General features: G+C 35.7%; 1 long non-coding RNA gene across 3 annotated transcripts in view; it reads left to right on the top strand.

Annotated features, from left to right (window-relative positions):
* The window catches only part of LOC140528303 (uncharacterized), a 145,532-nt gene that overhangs the window by 46,898 nt on the left and 76,989 nt on the right, over positions 1-21,645 (top strand). For all 3 annotated transcript variants that reach the window (XR_011975136.1, XR_011975138.1, XR_011975139.1), the window contains 2 exons: positions 18,127-18,291; positions 20,953-21,061. This is a non-coding gene — a long non-coding RNA (uncharacterized lncRNA). The remainder of the gene's footprint in view (positions 1-18,126; positions 18,292-20,952; positions 21,062-21,645) is intronic.

The following is a 21,645-nucleotide window of genomic DNA, read 5'->3' as shown; positions in this document are numbered from 1 at the left end:
CCACTATTTTTTTTTTATTTTGTAATGTTTAACAATCACTGCCATACAATTGCAATTTTATCCCTCTCCACCTACTCCCCACTACACCCCTCCCTCCCCACGACTGCATACAATTCTGTATAGATTCTACATATACTTTCCTATTGAGTATATTTTCACTATAGTCATGCTATGTAGTCAGACTAAGATAAATGAAAGAAATCGTATAACAAATCAGAACATGATACACAAACACATACACATACACAAACATGATCTGCTACAATATATGAGTGACTTCCATATTTCTCTCTCTGAGTGTGGCAGGCATTTTGCCTTGAGATCCTCCACTGGGATTTTTTTTTATTTTTTTTTTGGTAAGAAGTTCTTGTGTTATTACAAAAATCTAAGTCTACCAGAAAAAACTCTCACACACTGTGGTTGTTGCTGTGCATAAAGTTCTCCTGGTTCTGCTCCTTTCACTCAGCATCAGGTCATATAAGTCCTTCCAGGCCTCTCTGAAGTCTTCTTGTTCATCATTTCTTATGGCACAATAGTACTCCATTACATTCATATACCATAATTTATTCAGCCATTCCCCAATTGATGGACATCCCCTTGACTTCCAGTTTTTGGCAACTACATAGAGTGCTGCTATAAATATTTTTGTACATGTGGGACCCTTTCCCATTTTTATGATCTCTTGGGGATATAGTCCTAGTAGCGATATTGCTGGGTCAAAGGGTATGCACATTTTTGTAGCCCTTTGGGCATAGTTCCAAATTGCTCTCCAGAATGGTTGGATGCGCTCGCAGCTCCACCAACAATGAATTAGTGTTCCAACTCTCCCACATCCTCCCCAGCATTTATCATTTTCTTGTTCTGTCATGTTTGCCAATCTTATAGGTGTGATGTGGTACCTCAGAGTTGTTTTGATTTGCATCTCTCTAACCAATAGTGATTTAGAGCATTTTTTCATATGATTATAGATAGCTTTAATTTCTTCCTCTGAAAATTGCCTGTTCATATCCTTTGACCATTTATCAATTGGGGAATGACTTGTATGATTATACATTTGGATCAGTTCTCTATAAATTCTAGAAATGAGGCCTTTATCCCCGAGCTTAGCTGTAAAAATTCTTTCCCAATTTACTACATCCCTCTGGATTTTGGTTGCATTGGGTTTGGTTGTGCAAAAACTTCTCAGTTTAATGTAATCAAAGTTATCCATTTTGCATTTCATAATGCATTCTATCTCTCCTTTAGTAAAGAATTCTTCCCTTCTCCATAGATCTGATAAATACACTATTCCTTGCTTCTCCAGTTTATTCATGGTATCAATCTTTATACCTAAATCATGTACCCATTTGGACTTTATTCTTGTGTACGGTGTCAGGTATGGGTCTATGCCTAATTTCCGCCACACTGTTATCCAGTTTTCCCAGCAATTTTTGTCAAACAATGAGTTCTTATCCCAGAAGCTGGGGTCCTTGGGTTTATCAAACAGAAGGTTGCTATATTCCTTGCCTACTGCATCTTGAGTGCCAAGTCTATTCCACTTGTCTACCTCTCTGTTTCTTAGCCAATACCAAGTGGTTTTGATAATTGCTGCTTTATAGTACAGTTTGAGGTCTGGTAGCGCTAGGCCACCTTCCCAAGCATTTCTTTTCATTAGTCCCTTTGATATTCTGGACCTTTTGTTTTTCCAAATGAATTTTGATATTATTTTGTCCAGCTCTAGAAAGTAATTGTCTGATAGTTTAATTGGTATGGCACTAAATAAGTATATTAATTTGGGTAGAATTGTCATTTTTATTATATTAGCCCGGCCTACCCATGAGCAACTAATGTTTTTCCACTTACTTAAATCTGACTTTATTTGTGCAAAAAGTGTCTTGTAATTGTGTTCATATAATCAATGGGTTTGTTTTGGCAGGTAGACTCCTAAGTATTTTATACTGTCTACCCTAACTTTAAATGGGATTTCTCTTTCTATCTCTTGCTGTTGGACTTTGTTGCTAACATATAGGAATGCAGAAGATTTGTGTGGGTTTATTTTGTACCCTGCAACTTTGCCAAAGTTGTTTATTAATTCTAGTAATTTTTTACTTGAATCTCTGGGATTCTCTAGGTAAATCATCATATCATCTGCAAAGAGTGATAACTTAGTTTCTTCTTTGGCTATTTTAATACCTTGGATATCTTTATCTTGTCTAATTGCTACAGCTAACATTTCTAGTACCATATTAAATAATAGTGGTGATAATGGACAACCTTGTTTCACCCCTGATCTTATTGGGAATGCATCTAGCTTATCCCCATTGCATATAATGCTTGCTGTAGGTTTTAGATAGATACTGCTTATTATTTTATGGAAAGTTCCCTTTATTCCTACATTCTCCAATGTTTTTAGTAGGAATGGATGTTGTATTTTGTCAAAAGCTTTTTCTGCATCTATTGAGATAATCATGTGGTTTTTGTTAGCTTTGTTGTTGATGTGATTGATAATGCTAATAGTTTTCCTAATATTGAACCAGCCCTGTAGTCCTGGTATGAATCCTACCTGATCATAACGTATTAATCTCGTGATAAGATGCTGTATTCGTTTTGCTAGAATCTTATTTAAAATTTTTGCATCTATATTCATTAGGGAAATTGGTCTATCACTTTCTTTCTCTGTTTTGTCTCTTCCTGGTTTGGGTATCAAAACCATATTTGTATCACAGAAAGAATTTGGGAGGACTCCTTCTTCCCCAATTTTCAAGAATAGTGTATGTAGTATTGGAATTAACTGTTCTTTAAATGTTTGATAGAATTCACTTGTGAATCCATCTGGCCCTGGAGATTATTTCCTAGGGAGTTCATTGATGGCTTGTTCAATTTCTTTTTCTGAGATAGGGTTGTTTAAGTATTCAACTTCCTCTTCTGTTAATCTGGGCAATTTGTATTTTTTAAAATATTCATCCATCTCGTTTAGATTATCGAATTTGTGGGCATAAAGTTGGGCAAAGTAGTTTCTAATTATTGTTTTAATTTCCTCCTCATTGGAGGTGAGTTCACCCCTTTCATTTTTAATATTAGTAATTTGGTTTTCTTCTTTCTTTTTTTAAATCAGATTGACCAAAGGTTTATCAACTTTTTTAGTTTTTTCATAAAACCAACTATTGGTTTTATTTATTAATTCAATAGTTTTCTTAATTTCAATTTTATTAATCTCTCCTTTGGTTTTCAGTATTTCTAATTTGGTATTTACTTGGGGATTTTCAATTTGTTCTTTTTCTAGCTTTTTCAACTGCAAGCCTAAGTCATTGATCTCCTCTTTCTCTATTTTATTTATGTAAGCATTCAGAGATATAAAACTTCCCCTAATAACTGCTTTTGCAGTATCCCATAAGTTTTGGTATGTTGTCTCACTATTGTCATTCTCTCGAATGAAATTGTTGATTGTTTCTATGATTTCTTCTTTAACCCAACCCTTCTTTAGAATTAGATTATTTAGTTTCCAATTGATTTTTGGTTTCTCTTTCCATGGCCTTTTATTACATGTAATTTTTAATGCATTATGATCTGAAAAGGATGCATTGATTATCTCTACCTTTCTTCATTGGATTGTGAGATTTTTATGTCCTAGTACATGGTCAATGTTTGTAAATGTTCCATGTACCGCTGAGAAAAAAGTATATTCCTTTCTATTCCCATTTAATTTTCTCCAAAGATCTATTATATCTACCTTATCCAGAGTTTTATTTACCTCCTTAACCTCTTTCTTGTTTATTTTGAGGTTGGATTTATCGAGTTCAGAGAGGGGGAGGTTGAGGTCCCCCACTAGTATAGTTTTGCTATCAATTTCTTCCTTCAACTCCCCCAACCTCTCCTCTAAGAATCTGGATGCTATACCACTTGGGGCATACATGTTTAGTAATGATATTGCTTCATTGTCTATGGTGCCTTTTAGCAGGATATAGTTTCCATCCTTATCCCTTTTGATTAGATCTATTTCTGCTTTCGCTTTGTCTGAGATTAGGATTGCTACTCCTGCCTTTCTTACAGGAGCTGAAGCACAATATATTCTGCTCAATCCTTTGACCTTTATCCTATGTGTATCCCCCCTGTTTCAAATGTGTTTCTTGTAAGCAGCATATTGTTGGATTATGGCTTTTAATCCATTCTGCTATCTGTCTCCATTTTATGGGAGAGTTCATTCCATTCACATTCACAGTTATGATTACAATCTGTGTATTTCCCTCCAACCTCTTTCCCACCATATGTGCTTTTAGCTCTCCCGTCTCCCTTCCCCTCCTCAATAGTATTCACTTTTCTCCCCCTCCTCCTGCAGCCTTCCCCTCCTTCTTTTGACCCCCCTCCCTTTTAGTCCCCTTTACTCTTATTGCTTCTTTCCTCCCTTTTAGCCACCCTCCCCTTTCTTCCCCCTTCCCCTCCTACTTCCTATAGAGCTAGTTAGGCTTATCTACTTAAGATTATTGTTCCCTCCTTTGAACAAATCAGATGAGAGTACCTCTCAAACAATGCTCATCTCCCTCCCCTCCTTCCCTCTACTATAGTTTTGTACTTCTTCCTGTGATATAATTTGCCATTTTCTGCTACCCCCTTTCCACACCTCCTATTACATTCCCTTCTCATACTTAAATCATATTTTTGACATGACATCATTTACTTTATGCCCGTTCCCTCTACATATATCCCTTTTATCATAATAGCTACACAGTTCTCAAGATTAACAGGTATCATCTTCCCTTATAGGGAGGCAAACAGTTTGCCCTAATTGAGTAGCAAGTTTTTGTTTTTGTTTTTTCCCCTCTGTTTACCTTTTTATGATTCTCTGGAGACCTGCATTTGAAGATGAAATTGTCTATTGAGTTCTGGTGTTTTGGTCAGGAAGCTCTGGAAATCCCTTATTTCGTTGAATGACTTTCTCCTTGCCTGAAATGTTATGCTGAACTTTGCTGGGTAGTTGATCCTTGGTTGAAGTCCCAACTCCTTTGCCTTACGGAATATTGGGTTCCAATTTTTTTGATCTTTTAATGTAGAAGCTGCAAGGTCCTGTGTGATCCTGACTGTATGTCCTTGATATTTGAATTCTTTCTTTCTGGCTGCTTGTAGTATTTTCTCCTTCACTTGATAGCTCTGGAATTTGGCAACTATATTTCTTGGGGTTTTGAGTTTGGGATCCCTTTCGGGAGGGGAACGGTGGATTCTTTCGATGACTATTTTGCCCTCTGAGTCTAGTACTTCTGGACAGTTTTCCTTGATGATTTCCTGGAAGATATTGTCCAGACTCTTTTCTTCATCATGGGTTTCTGGCAGGCCAATAATTCTTAGATTTTCTCTCCTAGATCTATTTGCCAGGTCAGTTGTTTTTCCAATTAAATATTTTACATTTTCTTCTATCTTTTCATTCTTTAGATTTTGTTTGACTGATTCTTGTTGCCTTATTGAGTCATTAGTTTCTACTTGCCCAATTCTAATCTTCATCGTAGTGTTTTCTTCAGTTAGCTTTTCCATCTCCTTTTCCATCTGACCAATTTTTCCCTTTAAGAAGCTATTTTCTCCATTCAATTTTTGTACTTCTTTTTCCATTCGACCAATTTTCCCAGTTAGGTTTTGGGTTTCCTTTTCCATCTGATCAATTTTCCCAATTAGGTTTTGGGTTTCCTTTTCCATTTGATTAGCTCTTCCTTTTAGGGAATTATTCTCTCCAGTTAATTTTTGAACTTCCTTTTCCATTTCTTCAATTTTCTTTTTCAGGGTGATGTTCTCATCAGTGAATTCTTTTTTTATAGTTTTAAAATCATTGGCCAGTTTTTCTTTTATATCCTTCTTCAGACGTTCCAGGTAATCTAGTTGTGCTTGCGAGAAATTCATAGTCCCATCTGAGGTTTCAGATGGAAGTACAGTCTCAGCTCTAACCTCTTTGGTGTTTGTGTTTTGGTCCTTATCCCCATAGAAAGATTCTATGGTTTTTTCACTTTTCGTCTGCTTTTTCCGATTCATGATGTTGGCTGAGTGTTGTAGCTTTTGGTTCTTTCAGTCAGAAGGTACAGATCTTTAAGCTGAGCTGATGTGTGTCTAGGCTAAAAGCAGGCTTTTGTTTTTTGTTTCCCCGATCAACTCTGGGGTTAGCTTGTTAGGTGTGTGGGAGGTGTGGTCTGGTCTCAGGATATCTCCTCAGCTGACTTAAGGCAAAGGCAAGGTCAGGGGATGGTCATCCCAGCTTCCCTATTGTCTTCCCTTTTCCCCTGGAGGGCTGGGGCATGCCTAGAAGCTAACGCATGTTCCAGCCCCTCCTTGGGCTCGTCTCCTGGCTCTGAGGCTTGCCTGGGTCTCAGTGCGAATTTTCTCTGCCCTGGGTCGTCTGTCCCTCCAGCTGTTTCCGCCACCATAGGAAGAATCTCCCTTTGCCACTTTTCCAGCCTCTGGTGTTATGAGACCACCCGCCCCCTTCTGCTGTTCCCGCTGATCCAGGATTAATCTGGGGAAGAATTTTATGGTTCCCTCATGGTCATCAGGGGGGAGGAGAGAGCACTTACTGATCACTCTGCCATCCCAGTTCCTGGAAGTTCAAGTAGTGACCCACCGAAGTCCGTTTTCAGGCTGAAGATTTCAAGGGCTGCTGCGCTGATGTCTGGCACTCAGCAGCTCTCACCGGCTCGGCCTGGCTTATCTCCTGCTCTGCTGGTCTCGCCCGCCACTCTCGGGCTCCTCTGGTCCCCTCCGCCCTGTCACGCCGACCGCACTGCGCTGTGCGCCGGGGTCTTACCCCCGCGGAACAGATCCCTCCCGTGGACCCTCCGGTCCAGCCTGGGCTCCGAATCCGTCAAAGTCCGTCACCCACTGGATTCTACACCTCCAAAGTCTGGTCAGACTCTCCCCCCAGAGATGTCCAGAGGAGTTTTTCCAGGAGCTTAGGTGAGTCGTTGCTTTCACTCCGCCATCTTGGCTCTGACCCCGAAGAGCCACTATTAATATTTGTGTACGTGTATACATTTTCCTCTTTTTTTATGAACTCCTTGGGATAGAGAACTAGTGGAGGTATTGCTGGATCAAAGTATATGCACAGTTTTAAAGCCCTTTTGACATAGTTAGAAATTGCTCTCCTTAAATGTTGGATTAGTTTGCAACTCCACCAATGGTGCATGAGTCCAATTTTCCCACAACTTCTCCAACATTTATCATTTTTCTTTTTTGCCATGTTAGCAAATCTGATTAGCTGACAAGGTAATCTGTGGTGTTACTTTAGAGTTGTTTTAATTTCATTTCTTTAATCATGAGTGATTTAGAGTATTTTTATAAGACTATAGGTAGGTTAAATTTCTTCATCTGAAAACTGCCTATTCATAACCTTTGATTATTTTTCAATTGGGGAATGAATTGTCTTCTTATAGAATCAACTCAGTTTCTACATAGTTCATAAATGAGGCCTTTATGAGAGACCTTGACTATAAATTTCCCCCCATATTTCTAATTTTCTTCTAATCTTGGTTATACTGTATTTATGCAAAACCTTCTTAATTAAATGAAATCAAATCATTTATTTTGCATTTCATAATGTTCTCTCTCTCTCTTGTTTGGTCATTAATTCTTCTGTTCTCTATAGATCTGACAGGTAAATTTCTCCTTGCTCTCCTAAATTGCCTACGGCCCTTTATGTCTAAATCATATACCCATTTTGACCTTATTTGGGATACAGTTTGAGATGTCAGTCTATGCCTAATTTCTGCCATACTGTTTTCCTGTTTTCCCAGTAGTTTTTTTTCTGCTAAATAATGATCTCTTATCCCAGAAGTTAGAGGCTTTGGGTTTATTAAATAATAGATTACTATAGTCATTGAGTTCTGTGTCTTGTTGTACCTAACATAATCTACTAATTCACCACTCTATTTCTTATGCAGTACCAAATAATTTCAATGATTACTGCTTTAAGTTTAAGATCTGGTACAGGCAGTCACAGTAGCAGCAGGGGCAGCTGCAATCACTGTTTCTGGAGCTCTAGGTCCACAGGCTGTGGGGAGATCCTGTGGATAACAGTATACCCCTTATCCCCACTGGAAGCATAGAATTATCTTGACAAAGAGTTAAGAAGTCTGGTAAATGACTAGGGAAATGAGTAAAAATGGAAAAAGAATCAGACTATAGAATTTTACTTTGGTGACAAGGAAGACCACTGTGAGCAAACAGAATAAAATCAAGTCAAAACTCCTTTATCAAAAGCCTCCAAGAAAAATATGAATTGGTCTCAGGCCATGCAAGAGCTCAAAAAGGATTTTGAAAATCAAGGAAGAGAAGTAGAGCAAAAATTGGGAAGAGAAACGAGAGTTAATGCAAGAAAATCATGAAAAATGAGTCAACTTCTTGCTTAAGGAGACCCAAAAAATGCTGAAGAAAATAACACTTTAAAATAGACTAACACATATGGCAAAAGAGATCCAAACAGCCAGTGAAAAGAATGGCCTAAAAAGCAGAACTGGGCAGATAGAAAAGGAGATCCAAAAGCTCACTGAATAAAATAATTTCTTAAAGATTAAAATGGAGGAGACGGAAGCTAATGACTTCATGAAAAATTAAGAAATCATGAAACAAAATCAAACAAATGAAAAAATAGTAGACAATGTGAAATATCTCATTGAAATATCTCATCAAAATAATTTACCTGGAAAATAGATCCAGGAGAGACAATTTAAAAATTATGGGGCTAGCTGAAAGCCATGATCAAAAGTGAGCCTAGACATCATCTTTCATGAAATTATCAAGGAAAACTGCCCTGATATTCTAGAATCAGAGGGGAAAATAAATATTGAAAGAATCTACCGATCATCTCCTGAAAGAGATTTGAAAAAAAAAAAAACTCCTAGGAATACTGTAGCCAAATTTCAGAGTTCCCAGGTCAAGGAGAAAATATTGCAAGCAGTCAGATAGAAACAATTCAAGTATTGTGAAAATACAATCAGGATAACACAAAATCTAGCAACTTCTACCTTAAGGGATCAAAGAACTTGGAATATGACATTCCATAAGTCAAAGGAGATAGGATTAAAACCAAGAACCACTTACCCAGCAAAAGTGAGCATAATACTTCAGGGGGAAAAAATGGTAACTTAATAAAATAGACGACTTTCAAACATTCTTGCTGAAAAGACCAGAGATGAACACAAAATTTGACTTTCAAACACAAGCATCAACAGAAGCATGAAAATGTACAGGAAAGAGAAATTGTAAGGAACTTCTTAAAGTTGAACTGTTTATATCCCTACATGGAAAGATAGTATCTGTAACTCTTGAGACTTTTCTCAGTATTTGGGTAGTTGGAGGGATTACATACATATAGACAAAGGGCACAGGTTAAATTGAATAGGAAGGGATAATATCTACAAAAAAAATAAAATTAAGAGGTGAGAGAAGAATATATTGGAAGGAGAAAGGGAGAAATGGATTGGGGCAAATTGTCTTTCATAAAAGAGGCAAGGAAAAGCTTTTTCAAGGGAGGGGAAAAGGAGGCAGGTGAGAGGGAAAAACGAGAAGCTAACTCTCATCACATTTGACTTAAGGAAGGGCTTAATTTGGTAGGAAAAGCTATCCTACACTATAGGAAAGTAGGTGAGAAGGGAAGAAGTGGGGTGTGTGAGGGATGATAGAAAAGAGGACAAAGTTGTGGAGGAAGTAAACACTTTTGGGGAAAGACAAGGTCAAAAGAGAGAATAGAATAAATAGGGGGCAGGATACAATAGAGGGAAATAGAGTTAGTATTTCACAACATGACTTTCATATAAGTCTTTTGCATAACTACACATGTATAACCTATATTGAACTGCTTGCCTTCTCAATGGGGATGGGTAGGGATGGAGGAAGGGAGAGAAATTGGAATTCAAAGTTTTAAAAGTGAATGTTAAAAATTGTTTTACATGCAACTTGGAAAAAAGAAATACATGTGATGGGGTATAGAAATCTATCTAGAGGAGATGAGAATAAGGGAAGGAAGTTGTGTAATAGAAAAGATGGCAGATTAGGGGAAGAGGTAATTAGAATGCATGGTGTATCAGAGTTGGGAATGGGAGAGATAAGGAGAAAATATGCAACTCAAAATCTTGTGGAAATGAAAGTTGAAAACTAAAAATAAATAAATTAAATAAGTATAAAAGATCTGATAGTTAGGCCATTTTCCCTATTATTTCTTTTCATTAATTCCCTAGATATTCTGAACATTTTATTCTTCCAGATGAATTTTGTTACTCTTTTTTTCTAGCTCTACAAAATAAATTTTTGGTTGTTTGATTGGTATGGCACTGAATAAGTAAAGTAATTTAGTGTAAAACTGTCATTTTTATTTATTACATTAGCTCAGTCTACCTATGAGCAACTGATATCTTTTTCCAGTTATTTAGATCTGACTATATTTGTGAGAAATTTGTTTTGTAAATGTGTTGATATAGAGTCTGGTCTTATCTTGGCAGGTAGACTCCCAAATATTTTATGCTGTCTACACTTATTTTGAATTGATTTTTTCCCCATCTGTTGAATCTGGGCATTGTTTGTAACATATATATGTGTGTGTGTGTGTGTGTGTGTGTGTGTGTGTGTGTGTGTGTGTATGTGTGTGTGTTTTATGTGGGTTTACTTTATATCCATGAGTTTTGTTGAAATTAGTAATTATTTCAAATAGCTTTTCACTTGATTCTCTAGGATTCTCTAAGTCTATCACTCTATCATTTTTAAAGAGAATTAGTTTTGTTTCCTCATTGCCTATTCTAATCCCTTCAATTTCTTCTTCTTTTGTTGTTGCTAAAATTAACATTTTAGTACAATATTGAATCACAGAGGCAATAATGGACATCCTTGTTTCACCCTTGTTCTTATTGGGAATGCTTCTGGCTTATTCCCTTTACATATAATGCTTGAAAATGATTTTAAATAGGTGTTGCTTATCATTGTAAGGAAAATTCTATTTATTGCTGTGTTCTCTATTGTTTTAGTAGGAATGACTGCTGTAGTCAAAAGTGTTTTCTGCATTGAGATAATCATATGATTTCAGTTAATTTTGCTACTTGTTATGATCGATTATAGTGATAGTTTTCCTAATATTGAACCAGTCCTGTATTTCTGGTATAAATCCAACTTGGTCACAGTGCATTATCCTCATACATTGCTATAATCTTCATTAGTATTTTATTTAAATTTTTGGATCAGTATTCATTAGGAAAATTAGTCTGTAATTTTCTTTGGCTATTTTGACTCTTCCTGGTTTAGGTATCAGGACCATAATTGTATCGTGAAAAGAATATCATATGACTCCTTTCCCAATTTTTTTCTCAAGTAGTTTATATAATATTGGAATTAATTATTCTTTAAATATTTAACAGAATACACTTATAAATTCATTTGACCCTGGCAATTTTTTCTTAAGGAATTAATTGATGACTTGTTTTTGTAAGCATCCCAACATACACAGGGGTATCTTCTATCAGAGGTTCTTAAATTTGCATTCATAAAAGGAGTGGCAACTTTTGAGGGGTTAACAATCACTTTAATCAAGCACAGGTATCAGAGGAAATCAAAATAAAAATTCAAGAAACAGAGCTTCCAAAACGGTCTGACCATTACAGACATATACAGTTACCAGAAAGGGAAACATCAACTTCTGGGTTTTACCTGGGGTAGAGGGGGTGGGGAGATCGTGGGGGTGGGAGATGGGGGTGTAGGGTTGGAAGAGGAGGCTCCTTAGTGGCTTCCCAAAGTCTCTGTGGTCAAAGAAACACTTCTGGTCAGTAAGTCCCAAGTAAAACCTCACCCTCAAAGTATTTATACACTTTTTAGAGCCAGAAGGCATAACCCTCTGACTTAGTGTCTCAATAGAAAAAAACAAAAAGTACTTGGTACCCCCATACAAAACAACTCCCCTAATCAAGCTTCCCACGATAAACAGGCCCATCAATGGGTGGGAAAGATCCTCCCCAATCACCTTACTCAATCAGAGGCAATTTTAGTAAAATGAAAACAGCAAATGATCCTAATTTGTTTGCCATTACACTTGTACAGTTTCTTTTTCAGAAACATATTATTCAAATATTTTAATTTCTCTTCTGTTTATCTGGACAATTTATGCTTTTGCAAATATTCATCCATTTCCCTAAGATTGTCAAATGTATTGACATAGAGTTGGACAAAAAAGCTCATAATTATTATTTTTTTTCTTCTTCATTGGTGGTGAATTTACCTTTTTAATTTCTGATACCGATGATTTGGTTTTCTTCTTATTTTTTTATAAAGTCAAATTAACCTAAGGTTTTTCTATTTTATTGTTTTTGTTTTTTTTTAAACCAACTTATACATATACCCCTGGTCTACATATATCTCTCAAGAGTTACAAGTACCATGTTCCCATGTACAGATGTCTTGTATTTGAAAATCAAATTTTCTGTTCAATTTTGGTTTTATCATCAGGAATAATTAAAAGTTCCTTATTTGATTGAATGTCCATCTTTTTCCCCTGAAATAGTAGGCATAATTTTGCTGGGTAGTTGATTCTTGCTTGTAATTCAAGTTCCTTTGCCTTCCAGAATATCATATTCCAGGCCCTCAGATTCTATAATGTAAAAGCTGCTACATCCCATTTGATTCTGTCATCCCGTGATTGTCAAATTGTTTCTTTCTGACTATTTGTAGAATTTTCTCCTTGACCTGATAATTCTGAAATTCAGTTACAATATTCCTTGGAATTTTCATTTTGAGTTCTCTTTCAGGAGGTGATTGGTGAATTCTTTCAATGACCAATTTATCTTCCAAATATTCTAGAACTTCAGGGCATTTTTCCTTGATAGTTTCTTGAATGATGTTGTTCCAGCTATTTTTTTTTTATCTTGGTTTTTAGGTAATTTAATAATTCCAAAATTATCTCTCCTGTATTTATTTTCCAGGTCAATTGTTTTTCCAGTGAAGTATTTTACATTTTCTTCTATTTTTTCATTCATTTGACTTTGTTTAACAGTGTCATTAGCTTCCACGTAGCCAATTCTAATTTTTAAGGAATTATTTTATTCTGTTAATTTTTGTACTTGCTTTTCCCTTTGATCAATTCTAATTTTTAAGGAGTTGTTTGCTTTAGAGAATTTTATTTTCCATTTGGCCAATTACATTTTTAAGGAATTGTTTTATTCAGTCAATTTTTGTCCTTCCTTTCTCAAACTGTTCTCTCTCTCTCTCTCTCTCTCTCTCTCTCTCTCTCTCTCTCTTTCTCTCACTTTCTCTCTCTCTCTTTCACATACCTTTCATTTCTTTTCTCAATTTTTCTTCTATTTCTCTTATTTGACTTTTAAAAGGATTTTGGGGCTTGAGACAAATTCATATACCTTTTTGAGGTTTCAGATGTAGGTATATTGACAGTGTCGCCCTCATCTGAGTTTGTATTTTGGTCTTTCCTGTCACCAAAGTAACTTTCTATGGTCATTATTAAATTTTGCTTCTTTATCATTTTTTTTTTTGCTTCTTTCATGGCTTTTAAAGTGGAACTTTCCTCTTGGGCACTATTCACACTGTTCCTGTGTGAGGATCCAAGTGCCTGGTAACTGGTTTTGTGTAGTGGGGTCTTTAGGTGCTGATGGCTGTAGATTGGAGTGGTCTGATCACTTACCTTGTGCTGAGTTGTGGTCCTAGCATTGGTGTCTTGCATGTACTCAGGTCAAGTGGAGTTTTGCTACTTTTCATCTGGGCTACACTGAAGCACATGGAGGTCTAGACACTGAAGGATGCCTGCCCACCCTTGACTGTGCTGAAGTACATGGTGTTCCAACCACTGAAAGGCACCTGAACCTCTCTACCTCCACTGGGGCTGCACTGAAGCACAGAGATGTCTAGCAGCTGGAAGATGCCTATCTACTCAGTGCTGTGCTGAAGCACATGGAGATTCTTACAACTGGAGTCTGCTAGTTTCCCTGCCTATGCTAAGGCACATGGAGGGTCCTCATATGGGTGTTTGCTTGCTCCAACATGCAGGGACTGAGGATCTCCCATTGTTTTGTTGAGGTGGGCCTTGCTGCTGGCTTACTGGGATGCTTTCTGTCCTAGACTGCTCTCTCTTTTTACCACAAGAATATGGACCTTTCTTGTAGATCCTCCAAGTCTCCTAGGGTAAATGACTGCCTCACTCATCTTTTCACAGTCTCTGATATTGTAAGATTTGTTCTGGGGTGGTATTTTCTGTTTTTTTTTGAGGTAAATATGGGAGAGTTATAGCAATTTACTCCTTACTCTGCCATCTTGGCAACTGGAAGTTCCATCCAATTTTTATCATATGTACATATACAAATGGTGTATATATATTGCAAGAGAGTCTGGTGAAGGTAATAAACAAATAACATAATAACAATTAAATAGATTACACTTTGAAATGAAAAGATTCATTACTGATGTTAGAATCATTTTTGAATCTGCTTTATATTTGCAACCAGATCATGGAATTGTCAGAGCAATGATCAAAATCAATACCAAGTTAAAATAGGCAATTAAGTGATAAAAATGATGTTTCACAATTGAAACAACTTCAAATTGACCAATTAATCAAATTATTGATGCTGAAATTGGGGAATAAATAAATGCAGAGATATCAATATTTGGCAATGAAGGTTAATGGATACAAAAGAATCATGAAAATTAAGATACTGAAAGAACCTAGAGAGCATCTCACCCCTAAAACTTTGGATTCTCTGGCAAAGTGGAGTGATACATCCTTCTAAGGAACCACTGATTCAAAATGTAAAATAATTCATAAAAAACATTTTAAAACAGTAACATTTAACGATGATCAACTATGACAGACTTAGTTCTTCTTAGCAATACAATGATCCAAGGCAATTTCAAAAGATTCATGATAGAAAATGCTACCTACAGCCAGAGAAAGATTTGTGGAGTTTAAATGAAGATCAAAGAATATGATTTTCACTTTTTTTGTGTGATTTTTCCCTTTTGTTCTGATTCTTCTTTTACAACAAGATTGATGTGGAAATATGTTTGATATGATTGTACATGTGCAGCCTATATCAGGTTCCTTTCTCTCTTCAGAGAGGAGGTGGGGAGGGAGTGAGAAAAATTTTCAGTTCATGGTCTTGTAAAAGTGAATGTTGAAAACAAAAAAAAAATAGAAAGGAAGGAAGGACGGAAGGAGGGAGGGAGAGAGGGAGAGAAGGATGAAAAAAGAAAAAGAAAGAAAGAGAGAAAGAAGAGACAAAGAAGAGAGAGAAAGGAAGGAAGGAAGGAAAAGGAAAGAAAAAGAGGCAGAAAGACCTGGATTTAAAAGGCCAAAATTTCCTACTGCATCCAGGGCTATCTGCAAAAGTCCTAATCCATACATTGTTATTGGACCGATATGCTCCCAGTGGAGAAAGTGAGGCTGGTGACTTTGCATACTCTTTTCTCACTTCAGTTCAATTCATTTGCATGTCATGGCATCATCTCCCTGATGGCATAGGTCTCTTTGAGAATGAAAGACAAACAACAAAACAACTCCATCTCCCAATTCCAGGCATTTTCATTGGCTGTCTCACTTAATTTAAATGTTTTTTCTATACTGATTATGTTCAGTTGATCCTGTCTGTAGCTTGTTGGTGCAGGCATATCTCATTTCATTACATTTTGTGTTATTGTGGTTCATGTATATTGTGGGTTAAAAAATAATAATTGAAGGTTCGTGGCAATCCTCAATTGAGCAAGACTATTGGTGCCATTTTTTTCCAATAGCATGTGTTTACTACATGCTTCTCTGTCACATTATGGTAATTCTCTTGATATTTTAAACCTTCTCATTATTATTATCTCTGTTAATGGCAATCTGTGACAAATGATCTTTAATATTACTACTATCATTGTTTTGAGGCACCAAAAACCACTCTTACATAGAATGGTGAAGTTAACTGATACAAAATGTTGTAGGATGGAATGTTGAAAGATCATGAGCAGTCTCGTGAACTGTGGGAAGCAGTTTTGTGTAGAAAAAATGGGTAGCAGAAAGAGCAGACTGATAAGCAACTTAAAATATAGCATTTTGAAGGTATTTAAAGATGAAACTGTATGGTAGTGAACCTGAAAATGAAAAATAAACAGAAAATCTGTCAACATTTATATAACTAATTATTTTCTTGATCAATAGCAATAGAGTCAAAGTTTTGTATATAACACCACAAGTTTAACAAATTTGCAAATAGTTTCCTAGGTATATTAAAATGAGAAAAAATTGAAAATAGAAAAATCCACTCATTACTTACCTAAAAGAAACTGCAGTGAAACAGAAAAGAAATACACACACACACACACACACACACACACATATACACACACTGATACTCATTGTCTGAACAACAAGTCTATTACATTTCCTCTTTGTATTAGGGTCTTTTAGTGCCCTGAAGAAGGTTTTTTGGTTTCCAGTTTCTCTGCCATTTGTTCAAACCCTCACTAATAATGTTTTCTAAATTCTATGGGTACCCTGAATCCAAATTCTATTTAATCAATTAATAGATTAACATTTATAAATGAATATTTACTTCAATCATATAGCAAAACATATGTGTCACCCTACCCTGCAATGATTAGAGACATAATTTCCCCTTTATACCATTTCAGTCTAGGCAGAAGGGAGTTGAATTAATTTCATTGTTTGACTTAGTTCCTAAACAGCATTACTTCACTCACTTCCAAGTCTAAAGCCCTTCTAGGTTTATATCCTGCACCCTGATATCTAAGCACTTTCTTACTGATGTCAGCAGCATATAATCTGTATCCTGGCTCCAAGGTAGGCATGGCTGGAATTCTTCGTACTAGAAATCTACCATCTGCATCTAAAGCTGAAAAGGATAAGCAAAACAGTTCAAAACCCTAAGTCTGAGTCTCAAGGGTATAGGAACTAAGAGAAAAATAGCCCTTCCTGCAAGTGCCAGCTCAGTGCATGGTAGTTAAGCTTTGAATGAAAAGCATGTTCCCCACCTGTTTCACTTTGCATTCTGTTCCTGTTTTGCAGCCAAAGGAAACTGACTATTTCCACCCACATAGTAGTGGAAGTCAGAATATCTTCTCCCAGAAACAGATACCTGCCATCTTCCACATATATCATTCCATATTTGGGCATGTATAATAAAATCCTATTAAAATTTCGTGTAGTCAGAAAGAAATAATTAAGTATCAAAGAATCATAGTAAGAATAACGAAAGATTCAACAGGTAGAAAAGCAGAAAAAATGAAATACAATTTTTCAAAAGACAAAAGATGTAAGCTTAAAACCAAAAATAACTTATCCAGCAAAAATGAGTATAATCCTACAGGGAGAAATGAACCTTTAATGAAATTGAAGCCTGTCAAGGCTTATTGATGAAAAGATCAAAGTGGAGCAGAAAATTTGAAATACAAACATTAGATTAAAGAAAAAACATAAAAAAGGTAAACACAAGCCCAGAATTGGAAAAGATTTTAAAAAGATGAAATATTGTATTCTAATGGAGAGGGAAGATAATATAAACATATTCTAAGAGCATCATATCATCAAGTTTGATCGAGGGAGTCAAACATGACAGAAGAACTCAGATTAATTTTTTTCTCCAATTTGATGATGGTTCTAGAAGAAAATGACAGCTAGGTGGTACAGTGGATAGACTGTCAAATTTGGAAAAGAGAAAATTGCTCTTTGTGAGATCAAATTTGACCTCAGATACTTATTAGCTCTTATGACCCTGGGCAAGAGAAGTATCCTAGCTTGCCTCAATTCATCATCTATAAAATGAGCTGGAGAACGAAATGGCAAACCACTCCTATATCTTTGCCAGGAAAACACAAATGGGTTCATGAAAAGTCCTATACAACTGACATGACTGAACAACAACAATTAAACATCAAAAGAGAAATCCTGAAACTTAATAAAATCAAATTTGTAAAAGGAAATAAAGCTAGAAAAGTATTAAATATAGAGATCAAAATATCCATATATGTTTATTTGTATATATATAATATATATACATATCTATATCAATCACTATTTATACACAGATTATATTTGTGTGTACATATATGTGTACTTGTGTCTGTGTGTGTATATATCTACATGATTGATTATTTATATAGGTAGAGAAGCCTTTTCACTTCTTGTCTTTCCTTTAGGCATAAAAGGCCAAACCTAGGTTGAATTCAAGACAAAAGTTATACTGAAACATCTTTTGACTGTCAGATAATACTTTATCTCACCTGGCATATGGTATATGAAAGGAAGAGAAGGAAAGGGAAGTGAAAAGAATAAGTCCGTGTATATCACCTACTATGTGTCAGGTACTTTGCTGAAGATTTTATGTTTTACAAATATGTTGTTTGATGTTTACAAGTCTACAAGGCAGATGCTACTGATATTTTCATTATGAGGGGGAAAACGTTAAGTAATTTGCCAAAGATCATGAAACCCATAAATGTCTAAGACTAGATTTGAACTGAGGTCCTGACTTCAAACTTAGCACTTTACCTGCTCTATCATCAGGTCATTGTCTTCATAGAAAAGGAGGTCAAAACAAGTATTCTTTTACTGAATTTAGCACTTGTAAAAATAATTTTGAATCTTACATTATTTAAATCTCTTATTTACAAAGTTGTTATTGTATTCTATGGTCTGTATGTGCTTTTTAATATTTTGACTTTCAAATCAGAGACTGGCAACCTCTCACTTGTTCTAGAATTTCAGATATTCATGAAAAATATGAAAAATAGAATAATGTATGAAAATAGTTCTATTAAGTAGAGCAGACTAAAGATAACTAAAGCAGACAAAACATGCAAAGACTATGATTATCTTTATAATAACAATACTAGCCTTAATATAAAAAAGAATACTAATTAAATCTGGAAAAATATAGAGTACAAAAGGTTCACAACATCATACAGAAGCAAATATGAGGTTTTAATTATGACTTTGATATAAATATGCACATCTAAATTGTAAAAAAAGGAGATTGCAATGTTACATGCTATTTTTTTAATTTTTGGTTTTTGTATTTTAATATTTTTTTGTTGACAGCTAAAGTGACAAGAATAAACCAAATCTTAAATAAATTACAACAAAATAAATAAAGAATCAATGATGTTGATGCTAAATAAAATTGCATAAAATATTAATAATAGCGAAATTAGGGAAACAAAGATGATCCAGTTCAATTAACACAACAGGGACAAATAGTGCAAATGAAATGCCTACATTAAATATATATCAGGATGTTTTTTTGTTATTGTTTTGTTAAAATAAACATATAATATTTATGCCAAAGATATTGTTATATACTCAATATGTAAATGTTATGTTGTTTATAGTTTTATGAAACAATATTTTTATTTAGGTGCTTTTGTTTGAATATTTGCTTTTGTTTTTAGCAATGTTAGGAACCATCCAGCTTAGTGATCTTCCACAATAGCATAATTATTCCTTGACAAATTCACAAACTTCTAGTTTATGATGATAACAACAATAGTGGTAGTAGCTGCAGCAGCAATAGGAATTGATAAAGTGTTTTACGGTTTGCAAAACACTTTACAAATATTACCTCATTTTAGTTTCAGAAAAATAATGGGAGGTAGATTATATTGCAGTTACCATCATGCAGATGAGGAAATTGAGGCAGAAAGAGGTTATGTGACTTACCTATGATTCACACACATAAAAGAACCTCAGGACAGATTTAAAGAAAAATCTTCCTGACTCAGTCTAGCACTCTGGTCAATGAGCCACCTCAATATCTAGTTGTTTAGAATGAATGACTTATTGTTGTAGGTAATAGCGTTGTACATAATAATTTTTTCTTTTCCTACTCAACTTGTTAGGTAATGGGGAGTAGGAAGAAGTGATCTTAAGAAAGTGAATGAGTCATGTCACTAGAAGTAATATAGAGCACCCTATATTTCCACCAGAACAGAGATTTGTCATTAAACCTGGAATTCGAAACCATAGTATTTGGATTCAGAACTAGAAAGGACCTTAGAGACAATGATTTCAGCCTCTCATTTTACTGATGAGGAAATTGAGGCTAAATGACTTGCCTAGATTCTCATGGCTGGTAAGTATCTGAATCCAGATTCTCCTGACTCCAAGTTCAGCATTCTGTCTACCACAGCACGCTGCCATTAAATTTTAAAGGTCTATATAGGATAAATCTTTGGCATTATAATATGATAAACATTGACTAAATCACTACTGTGCACTAGTCACTATACTAAGTGCTTGGGATACCAATAAGATAAAAAAATAGTCTCTGTCCTCAAGGAGCTTACAGTCTAACGGAGAATTGTTGTCAGCCTTTTGTTCTCAAGAAAGACCAATGACATCACAAGGGTGATGGCTTGACTTGTCCATGAATTGCATTTACGTAAGGTAGAGGTTCACAAAGTCATCAGCATTACTCTCTTCCCCAGTCATCATAGTCCAGTGGCAAGACAAAAGATGACTGGCAATGGCCCAGAATGCAGTGGGTGACAATGACCTTTCTAATTCAGGTCTTTCCCAGCTCTTAGTTTCTCTTTGGCAATGCCCATTCAATGACTAAAATCTAGGTAAGAACTGAGACTAAAGATGACCTAGTTTACCACAGCAAGAGTATAAGCCTGGGAGCAGAAGACCTTCAGAATTTCTGGTCTGAACAGAAAACAATTGCCATTTGTACTTACTCTAAGCCATCAAAACACTTAGGGTGAGTAACAGACTTGGGCTGAAATCTAGAATAATTTGGGTTTAAGAGCATAGTCAAGTACCTCCATTTGAATCACAATGGACTTTTTAAAGTCTGTTTTTATAGCGCTATATTAAGAAATCATAAATGAAAACATCACATGGCAGAGTAAATTGTCCCAGCTTTTTGAAAAAGAAATTTAAAGAAAAATTAAAAGAAATATTTTCCCCAATACTCAAGATATTTTACAAAGTGTAAGCGATAAAAATTATATTTCTTTGGACAGACCTCCTACATGTAAAGGTATGACACCCAAAGTAAAGAGAGAGACCACACATGGTAAGAGAAGAAAAAGGAAGAAGAAGCAAAAAGCAGTATCACCCAAATTTGAACTTGTAAGTTGAGTCCATAAATGGTTGCTGAGATTGTTTTTTATCCTTAGTTCTGAAAGAGGACCAATAACATCAAAAGGGTGATGGCTTGACTTATGAGTCAATTGGATTTAAGTGAGGCAGAGCTACACAAAGTAATCAGCCTCACTCTCCCCTCAAGAGTCATCAGAATCCAGTGGCAAGAGAAGAGTTGAGATGACTGGTGATAGTCCAGCAATAATGAGAGGAGATAATACACCAAGGAAACTGAAGGGGTGGGGGATGGTTTGGGTGTTCCTGTGTATCAGAGTGTAACTGGTTGTAGGGCATGAAGATGATGATGGAGTAAAATCCAAAAAAGCTAGTGGTAAATGAATCAATGGTTGGCATTTTGAGCTCTCTATAAGGGAAAGCTATGCAAAGAGGTTTTGTTGCTTTTGTTTTTGCCCAACTTTGCATCTTTCCACTGAGAGTGGTGGAGGCAACTGAGAGTGTTGATGAGGTATAAATACCCAAGCTGAACCAGTCTCCATGATGATTTTTTCTGGTATGCATGTGGGAACATGATGATGATGATGATGATGATGATGATGATAACTGATAGACTA

The sequence above is a fragment of the Notamacropus eugenii genome, chromosome 1 (genome assembly GCF_028372415.1).
Source record: "Notamacropus eugenii isolate mMacEug1 chromosome 1, mMacEug1.pri_v2, whole genome shotgun sequence".
In the NCBI taxonomy this organism is placed as follows: Eukaryota; Metazoa; Chordata; class Mammalia; order Diprotodontia; family Macropodidae; genus Notamacropus; species Notamacropus eugenii.
Note: the sequence above shows the minus strand (reverse complement) of the source record. Positions and strands in the feature narration are given on the sequence as shown.